This window comes from Cupressus sempervirens, chromosome 4, assembly GCF_028749045.1.
Source record: "Cupressus sempervirens isolate cs-2001-9-10 chromosome 4, ASM2874904v1, whole genome shotgun sequence".
Lineage (NCBI taxonomy): Eukaryota > Viridiplantae > Streptophyta > Pinopsida > Cupressales > Cupressaceae > Cupressus > Cupressus sempervirens.
In genome coordinates, this window is record NC_143121.1 from 890,192,679 (window position 1) to 890,202,974 (window position 10,296).

The window sequence follows — 10,296 nt, forward strand, 5'->3', positions numbered from 1 at the left end:
CATTTTAACTTTACATCAACATTTTTTGTGATGTAATAAATTGAATACGTTGAGCCAAGAGCTTAAAACACAATGATAAATGGCGACCCTCTTATCAAGGAGGTCTTGGCTTTGAGTCTACTAGTGCTTAACACAATATAATAATTAATCTCGACAAATAATAGTAAAATAATAAATTACTTAGAACCATATGGCTTAGAATGTTTTAAGAGAGACGGGTTCTATCTTGCCACTGTCGGATGGCTGACCTTAGCAAGGAACGCGTATTTTGACCGTGTTCAACCGGGCCCACGCCATTGGTTGCAGCAGGAACAGCATTGTCTCGAAGCTGACTCAGCATTTTCATGACAGTTGGCCGAAGCTCAGGCCTCTCCTCTCTCATCGGACACGTGCAACGCAAGGCAATGTAAGCCATTTGATTGGCCTCTGCAAATGGCCAATCGCCTGCCGAAGGATCCAGAATCTGATCCAATCTCGCACATTTCAGAGCATTTTCCACCTCTTCAACCAGTCGCGGCACAGCCAGTTTCCCGGTGAGCAGCTGAAGAATGATGATTCCCAGGCTGTAAACATCGGATTTCGTAGAATATTTGCCGGTCGTGAGGTACTCTGGATCCATGTAACGGAAAGTGCCTTTTGGCTCCGACTCAGTGTGTAAATCACGGGGCAGAGGATGAGCCAAGCCGAAGTCGCTTATCTTGCTCACACAATTCTCATCAAGGAGTATATTTTGAGGTTTCAGATCGCGATGGACGATTAGATCGGGCGTAAAACTGTGCAGATACTGCAAAGCGGAGCATACTTCGGCGGCGATGCGAAATCTGGCGTACCAGGGAAGAGGCCGACGGGCAGTTCTGGAGCTCAGATGATTGCCCCGTTTCTTTCACATGAGATTTTTCTTATCCTTTCCGCCACTGACTCCAGATTTTCTTCAACCTCCCTTTTTCGCCTGCTTAACTCTCTGCATCTCTCTTCGGCAAGACTTAGGAACAAGACTATCTCTTCTTTCTCTTTGACCGTTTCTTCAATAGCGGATTCGAGCTCTCTAACCTGATAGACCTCTGCAAATTAATGCTATTTCACAGGTAGATATAAACAATATTGTCTGGTAAATTGGTACAGTCTATAAGGCCTGTTGCAAATATTGTTTGGGAATTTGATTGTGTAAGTTTTTTTAATCAATGTTTCAGATTACACTATCCAATATAATAAAAATAGAATAGAAGAAAGAAACATTTTAGATTACACTTCATTATTTATGATAAGTTCATCTATTTGCCAAAACATTGATACAAAGAAAACTTACACAAATAAATATAAAGGCAGTATATTTGCAATAGTGTCTAAAGTGTTAAAAAGAGCACGTACTCTGTAATTCGCTTTAACCATGGTGGCTTCTACTTCTTTGCGTTTGGTGATCTCCTTTTGCGATACTGCTTCTGTTGGAAAATTTAATGCAATGTTGACGTTTGCCCCTTGAGCCAAACACCCACCTACCATTTGACGACCCAGAACAGATAGAAAACATGAATGCGGTAGGTGAGATTTTTTAATCTGAAAATGAGAGCGAAAAACGTTTTAGGTCAGAAGACAAAAAGGAATGTTTCTACATTCATTCTAAGATCAAGAGCAGATCAAGCAGAGCAGAGAAGTTATAGAGAAGAGCAGTGGAAGAAAATCAGCAGATCGAGTCGTTAGAGTGCAGAGAAAGAAGTTTGTTTATTTCATGCTTGTAGTTGCACGTCTTCTCTCTGATCATTCTGTAAGTTTATTGTTCATTGGATTCGACCTGTGAAGCAGTGATTGCTCCAAGCGTTTTTTGTATGCAGCCATTAGAGCTGCAAGTTTAAATTTTGAAGTACTGAAGTCGTTTGAAGTTTTTAGGGTAAATTTAGGGTTTTTTGGTTGAAGCCGAATGCTCCCAGATCTTGTATTGTTTTAAATCAAAGTTAAATACTAAGCAAGCAGGCATACTCGGATCTATTGTTCTTCCTCTCTACATTGCATTTGAGAAGATCTTTGTTGAATATTCTTAGTTCTGAGTCTCTGGTTTTAATCATGAAAAGTTTCACGTGATATCCTGGTCGCTTGGCTTGGTCCCTATTTCTCCACAGTGGAAGCCGAGCTCATTCGGCACCTTCTATTTCTGAGCTCTCCTCTTTGTGCCGAGTTCACTTGGCACCTGTTGCCTATCACTCAGCACCTTAATGTGCCGAGAAAGTGCCGAGTAATTTCTAGCACTCGACACCTTCCTGCCCGAGCACTTTTCTTAAGTGCCAAGCAACCTGCCACTCAGCACCATCAAGTGCCGAGTAAAACTGGCACTCGGCACCTTCATGTGCTAAGCAACTTTTAAGTGCTGGATAAATTGTTTTAGGTTTAGGGTTGTGAGTTAAAAAATATTTTAATCTATATTTCTCACATGGTATCAGAGCTTTGAGGCCCCACATCCACAGTGAGGTAGGGCATTTGTTTTTCTTGGGATATTTATCATGGCAGGAGATGCAGGAAAGATATGGCAGCAGCCAGCATCCTTTAATGGGCATAACTATGATACATGGGCAAAGAAGATGAAGACCATTATGGTAGCAAATGATTTGTTGGAGTTTGTGGTCAATGGATTCAATGATGTGACTAATCCAACTTAGTATGTTGCTCTCACAAATGCACAGAAGACTCATTTGAAAGAGTCAAGGAGGAAGGATGCTAAGGCATTAAGTCTTATTGAAGTAGCAATGACAGAGACTATATTTCCAAAGATTGCAACAGAAAATTATGCAAAGGAAGCATGGGATATCCTTGAGACGAATTTCAAGGGGACTGATAAAGTCCACATAGTAAAGCTACAGAACATTAGGAGGGATTTTGAGAACCTTCAGATGAAGGAGAATGAATCGGTTGCAGACTTCAGTTCAAGGACCTCCAATGTGATTAATCAACTGAAGTCAAATGGAGAAGACTATCAAGAGCAGAGGATAGTGGAGAAGATGTTGAGGAGTTTACCTCATAAATATGACCATTTGGTTATGACAATAGAAGAGGCAAAAGACCTCACTACTTTGACAATGGATGAGTTGATGGGTTCTCTTCAAACCCATGAGTATAGGATCAATAGATCTACATCTTCTTCTACCCAAGAGAAAGCATTCAAGGCTCAGTCAAATCCAAGAGGAAGGGAAAGAGGAAGAAATGGCTCAAGCAAAAACTCTAGAGGTAGAGGCCGAGGTAATGGAGGACAAAAAAATGCTGCAACAGAAAGCTCAGGAAGAGCAGATGGAGCAAGTACCTCACACAATACTTCAAGAGGAGGTAAGAAAAATTACAATTCAAATAAGAGTAATGTAGAATGCTACTACTATCATAAATATGGGCATTATGCAAATGAATGCTGGAAGAAGCAAAAAGATCAGTCAGGACAAGCAAATGTGGCTGATGTGAATATGGGAAGTGAAAACACTGCCTTCATCATGTGTAATGTTGGTGAAGAAGGAAGCCCTAAGGTTTGGTACCTTGACAGTGGATGTAGCAACCACATGAGTGGTAATGAAACCTTATTTTCATTTATTGACAAGAGTTTCAAATCAGACATTAAGATGGGTAATAATGGAACCCTACCAGTTGTGGGCAAAGGATCTATTATGGTCCGCACCAAGAAAGGTGAGGAAAGGGAAATACAAAATGTGTATTTCGCCCCTAGTATGGAGCACAATTTGATGAGCATTGGTCAGCTCATTCAAAATGGATACAAAGTGCTGATGGAGAATGACATGTGTGTCATTCAAGAAAAGGATGGGAGCAAGAACCTACTTGCAGCAGTTCAAATGACCAAGAACAGAATGTTTCCCTTGAGCATTGAGACATGTTTCTCATCTCAAGTTTGTGCTGCACCTCTCACACAATCAGCTCTAAAGAGTGTGATTAAAGACCCCTCACGGCTATGGCACCTCAGGTATGGTCATCTTGGCTATGCTGGTTTAAATTTATTATCAAATAAAAGAATGGTAGATGGTTTTCCACGTGTAGAAAATTCTTGTGACAAGTGTGAGGCTTGTATTTTGGGTAAGCAACATAGACTTCTCTTTAATTCTGGAAATTCTAGAGGGCTAGATATCCATTAGAATTAGTGCATACTAACCTAGTCGGTCCTATGCAAGTTACTTCCATTGGGGGGAGTACTTATTTCATGACATTCATTGATGATTTCAGTCATAGGACATGGGTGTATTTCTTAAAGAATAAATCTGAAGTATTTGATAAATTTGTAGAATTTAAAGCCCAGGCTGAAAGAGAATGTGGACACTATATCAAGGTCCTTAGATCAGATAGAGGAGGGGAGTATACCTCCAATTCTTTTGTAAATTTTTGCAGGAAACATGGAATAAAGAATGAGCTCATAGCTAGCTATACACCACAGCGGAATGGAGTGGCTGAAAGAAAGAATAGGACCATTTTTGAAATAGCAAGGAGCATAATGAAAGAGAAAGGTCTCCCAACTAAATTTTGGGAAGAGGCTGTGGAAACAACAATTTACCTAATTAATAGGTGTCCTACATAGGCAGTCTGTGACAGAATTCTAATGGAAGCATGGTCACGAAGAAGATGGACAGTTGAACACCTAAGGGTGTTTGGATGTGTTGCATATGCACATGTGCCTAAAGAGCAAAGGCAGAAATTTGATGACAAAGGTGTGAAATGCATTTTCATAGGGTACAGCCCAGAATCAAAGGCATACAGATTGTATGACCCATTGAACAACAAGATGATGCTTTCAAGAGATGTGAAATTTCTTGAAAATCAATCTTGGTATGGTTCAACTGATGATTCACCGAGTAAAGTGCCAATTATGAATGAAGAAGATGTTGATGAATAGCAAGAAGAAGGAGCAAATAGAAGAAAAGGCAAGTAGGTTCAGACATTGCTGAGCTCCTCTAGGCATGACCGAGTGTCAGTACCGAGTACCAGTGAAGACTGAGCTAGTTGGCAATGCAGCAACAATGAAGATTCTAATCCCACACTCTCCTCCCTATTACCAAGAAAGACCAAGAGTCTTAGGGAGATATACCAAGATGAAGGCATGAAGATTATGATGAGAGTGTTAATTTTGCATTATTTTCTCATAGTGATCCAATATATTTTGAGGAAGCTATTAAGGAGAAGAAATGGTGTAATGCCATGGATGAGGAAATAGATGCCATAGAAAGGAATGAGACATAGGAGCTAACTGATTTGCCTCCCAAGAAGCAAGTGATTGGAGTGAAATGGGTTTATAAGACCAAATGTAATGTTGAAGGCAAGATTGATAGGCATAAGACAAGGCTGGTAGTCAAGGGCTACAAACAGAAGTATGGTAGAGATTATGATGAGACCTATGCCTCGGTTACAAGAATGGAAACTGTGCATGCTGTCATAGCAATTGCAGCTCAACATAAGTGGAAGGTATTTCAAATGGATGTGAAGTCCACCTTCCTTAATGGTGTATTGAAAGAAGAAGTGTATGTGGAGCAGCCACCTGGTTATGAAGTTGCAAGTGAAGAGAACAACGTATATAGATTGAAGAGAGCTCTTTATGGGCTCAAGCAAGCTCCAAGGGCATAGTACAGTAGGATTGACTCATATTTGATGAGCAATGGCTTTAGCAAAAGCAATGGTGAGCCCACTCTCTACATCAAGGTAGAAAATGGAAATGTTTTGATTGTTGTTTTGTATGTAGATGATTTAATTTTTACTGGTAATGACAAAGCTCTAATTGGTGAATTCAAAGAGGCCATGAAAAGTGAATTTGAAATGACAGACCTAGGTCTCTTGAAATACTTTCTAGGCATAGAAGTAAAACAAATGCATGATGGCATTTTCATCTCTCAAGAAAAATATGCAGGGCAGATCTTGGAGAGATTTAAAATGTAGAACAGCAAGGCAGCCACCCACACCAACAGCAGTAGGTCTGAAGTTGAGCAAGGAAGACTCTAGCAAGAGAGTGGATCCAACACTATACAAGAGTATGGTTGGAAGTCTAATGTATTTGATAGCAACTCGGCCAGACCTAATGCATGTAGTAAGTTTGATTTCTAGATTTATGGAAACACCAAGGGATTCCCATTGGCAAGCAGGAAAAATGATCCTAAGGTATGTGAAAGGTACTAAGGGATTTGAGATTTGTATACTGCAAATGATGATTTCAAGTTGGTAGGTTATACTGATAGTGATTGGGCTGGAAGTTTAGACGATAGGAAGAGCTCTTCCAGATACATGTTTCATATGGGACCGGGTGCAATTTCATGGGCATCAAGGAAGCAACCTATTGTTGCTCAATCTAAAGTAGAAGTTGAATACATAGCAGCAAATGCAGCAGCATATCAGGCTATTTGGCTAAGGAGGATTTTGACAGATTTGAATGAAAGGCAAGAGGATAGAACCACAATTTACTGTGACAACATCTCTTCAATTGCATTGTCCAATAATCTAGTCTTCCATGGGAGAAGCAAGCATATAGAGATCAGATATCACTTCATCAGAGAGTTGGTGGAGAATGGAGATATGAAAATTGAATATTGCAAGTCAGAGAAGCAGCTAGCAGATATTTTCACCAAGCCATTAGGCATTAGATCTTTTGTGTACCTAAGATAGAGTTTTGGTGTAGTTGATTTGGATCAGTTGTGATCTTTGTTTTGTTTGGCTCGAGACAAAGGGGGAGTGTTGAAAAATTTAATGCAGTGTTGACATTTGCCCCTTGAGCCAAATGCCCACCTACCACCTGACGACCCAAAACAGATAGAAAACATAAATGCGGTAGGTGAGATTTTTGAATCTGAAAATGAGAGGGAAAAATGTTTTAGGTCAGAAGACAAAAAGGAATGTTTCTACATTCATTATAATATCAAGAGCAGATCAAGCAGAGCAGAGAAGAGCAGTGGAAGAAGATCAGCAGATCGAGTCGTGAGAGTGCAGAGAAAGAAGTTTGTTTATTTCATGCTTGTAGTTGCACGTCTTCTCTCTGATCATTCTGTAAGTTTATTGTTCATTGGATTCGACCTATGAAGCAGTGATTTCTCTAGGCATTTTTTGTATGCAGCCATTAGAGTTGCAAGTTTAAAGTTTGAAGTACTAAAGTCGTTTGAAGTTTTTAGGGTAAATTTAGGGTTTTCTGGTTGAAGCCGAATGCTCCCAGATCTTGTATTGTTTTAAATCAAAGTTAAATACTAAGAAAGCATGCATACTCGGATCTATTGTTCTTCCTCTCTACATTGCATTTGAGAAGATCTTTGTTGAATATTCTTAGTTCTGAGTCTCTGGTTTTAATCGTGAAAATTTTCACGTGATATCTTGGTCGCTTGGCTTGGTCCCTATTTCTTCACAGTGGAAGCTGAGCTCATTCGACACCTTCCCTTGCCGAGCTCTCCTCTTTGTGTCGAGTTCACTCGGCACCTGTTGCCTGTCACTCGGCACCTTAATGTGCCGAGCAAGTGCCGAGAAATTTTTGGCATTCGGCAGCTTCCTACCCGAGCACTTTTCTTAAGTGTTGAGCAACCTGCCACTCGGCACCATCAAGTGCCGAGTAAAACTGGCACTTGGCACCTTCATGTGCCGAGCAACTTTTAAGTGCCGGATAAATTGTTTTAGGTTTAGGGTTGTGAGTTAATTTTTTTTTTTAATCTATACTTCTCACACTTTCGCCTTCTCAGCCACTCTCAAGGCCTGCCCGAGCTGCTCTTTCAAGCTCTCAACATCCTACATTGAAATCTTTGTGTTATTCAGTTCCTAGGAAGATCACAAATGTGGATCTTTAGTTATGTTTACAATTATCAGTCACTTATTGCGAGGAAATATGTCATTTCTAAAAAGGCACATATTAAGGAAGAAATTAAGCTTGAAAAAATAAGCTAATTGTGACTACTTTACAATTTTAGAGGAACCGCTTAAACATCACACATTAAGGCTTGATTCTTAGGCTAAAAGTGTTGACTTATATTCCAAGTTTAACTTCTTCTGTAGCATGTGATGTTTAATGGTGGCCCACTTTTAGCATAGAAGTTAATCCTTTGCGTGTGATGTTTAAATGTCCAAAAGAAATACTTGATTTATATAGGGTCCAGCTGGGACAGTATCAGGAAAGTATAATTCATCAAAAAGGATTTCTGACGTACTATCTTCCCACTGCAAATTAGATGAATCAATATCAATTCTAAATGTTGTAATCTCTGGATCGTTGCCTTCTTCGGATATGGAAGACATGCTATCCCTATTCACCCAAGCCAGGTTTGGTGGCAATGAAACCGATCTATTATTATTCTCTACTTTCGAACGTCTTGCCACCAAAGCAGACAAAGGATAGTCGAAACTCTTAATCTTCTTCTTCGGTACTACATAAAATTAACAAACATCCACTAAAACATATCACACACTAAGGATGAAATTAAACTTGAAAAAAATAACTCAACTTTGACTATTTAGCACTTATAACCTAGAAATGAAATTTAGTATGTGATGTTTCATTCTCCCCAAAAAGATAGTGATTGTAAGCTTCCACATATTTGAAAAAGATACATGAATTATACTGCAACCATTAATTTTTTTGCACTGACCGTCATCTACTGGTGGACAACCTGGCCTACGAAACACAAGTTCATCTTTACAAAACAATTGAGACGTCACATGACTTCATGGCATGCTTTAGCACATATTCTACTTTGCCTCGTGTTGACATCCGTATCCTCCTGTACAATTATCTTTTAAAAAAGCTTACAACCATACAGAAAAAAAATTTAATCATCACTACACTGATTTCCTATTATTCATACTGTTTGTTATTTCTATTTTTAAAATCTAAGAAATAGAAAATTTGATAATCATTGAAGAATGGTGTGAATATTAAAGAAACACAGAATCTAATTCAAAAATAAACAAATAAGAAATATGTCCAATCTATTTTAAAATAAACAAATAAGAAATATGTCTTCCTTCATCCATCTCCACTGCTAGTGTAGGCTTTTGATGTGATGACAAAATTTGTGTGGTATCAGAGCAGAGGTCATCGGTTCCATCCCTCAAGCCCTTTGACCCTTCACTCACTTAAGCCTGAATTATGAACATGGTATGTAGTAGGTACAAACCCCACATGTTACATGGTTGTATCCCTCTGCTGCTGTGTAGTTGCTAGTGTGGGTGTTTATGCTGGTTCTCGCTTTTGTCCTTATGCCTCTTTCTAGTAGTTGGTTTAGTTGTTTGTTGGAGACTTAAAAGTGTTTTTTTTTCTAGAGGTTCCAATCCTATTAATATTTTTGTAACAAATAAGAAATATGAAAATATGGGAGACGAGAATAATGTGCAAGTAATTTTTGTACCTAGATATGGCACTGCCAGCTAAAGTTTTGCTCATGACAAGTTTTCTTACGTTCTTCTCTGAGATCACTTCAATGATCCCTTTGGCAACATCATCCTTCTCCACAACCAAAGGATCTGCTCTGACCTGTTGCACAGTGCATCAAAGCTCTAAATGGTTTTCACAAAACTGGGAATTCTACAGTGCTTTTAATGCCATTTTTTTTTATAGATACTCCAACAGGAATTGAATCATTACTTACCCTTAAGCTGTTATATGATTTTGATCAGCGAAGTGACTCAAGATATTAAATCTTGACAAAAATTAATTATTTTACAGGCGGGGCGGGGGGGCAGAAAATGAACCTGCGCTCTTGTGCAAATATCCAAGTATCTGTTCATACAAGTGTTGAGCTACTTCTCTTTAACCTTTTGATGGGCTTTAACAACATCATCACTTACTTGATTCGCAAGAAGTTTGCCCACTGGAAGGCCACAAAAGCCCAATTTTTAAAGAAAACAAATAGAGATTTGCACAAAAAGTAGTCAAATATCGATGATCGAAGCACTTACTAGGTGTTGGTATTCGGCAAAGTGGAAGCTGGACAAGAACAAGTATAATAAGGGCTTCTTCTCCTTCTCTGTTACTCATGGCTTGCAGTGCCCATTTAACAACACTCATACTCCCAGCCATGTCTTTTCCTACGGCGACATATATTTCTTCCCTAGAAGGATTTAGGATTTCTTCCATTTTTGCCCACCACCCTTAAACATAGCACATCAAAAAGAGGAATTAAACTTCCCACGAATAAATCAAATCAAACCTTAGCCTATAATGTATAAGCCATCCCTTTGTGAGAAATATACATTAAAATTTAAAACTCACAATCCTAAATTAAAAAATTTTTGCTCAGTACTTAAAAACTGCTTGGCACATTGTCCCAGTTTTGCTCGACACTTGATGGTGCTGAGTGATAGGCA

General features: G+C 39.1%; 1 pseudogene; it reads right to left on the minus strand.

The window, feature by feature from the left end:
- Positions 1-205: 205 nt before the first annotated feature.
- LOC149564254 (U-box domain-containing protein 33-like) lies at positions 206-10,066 on the minus strand (annotated as a pseudogene).
- Between the last annotated feature and the right edge of the window lie 230 nt (positions 10,067-10,296).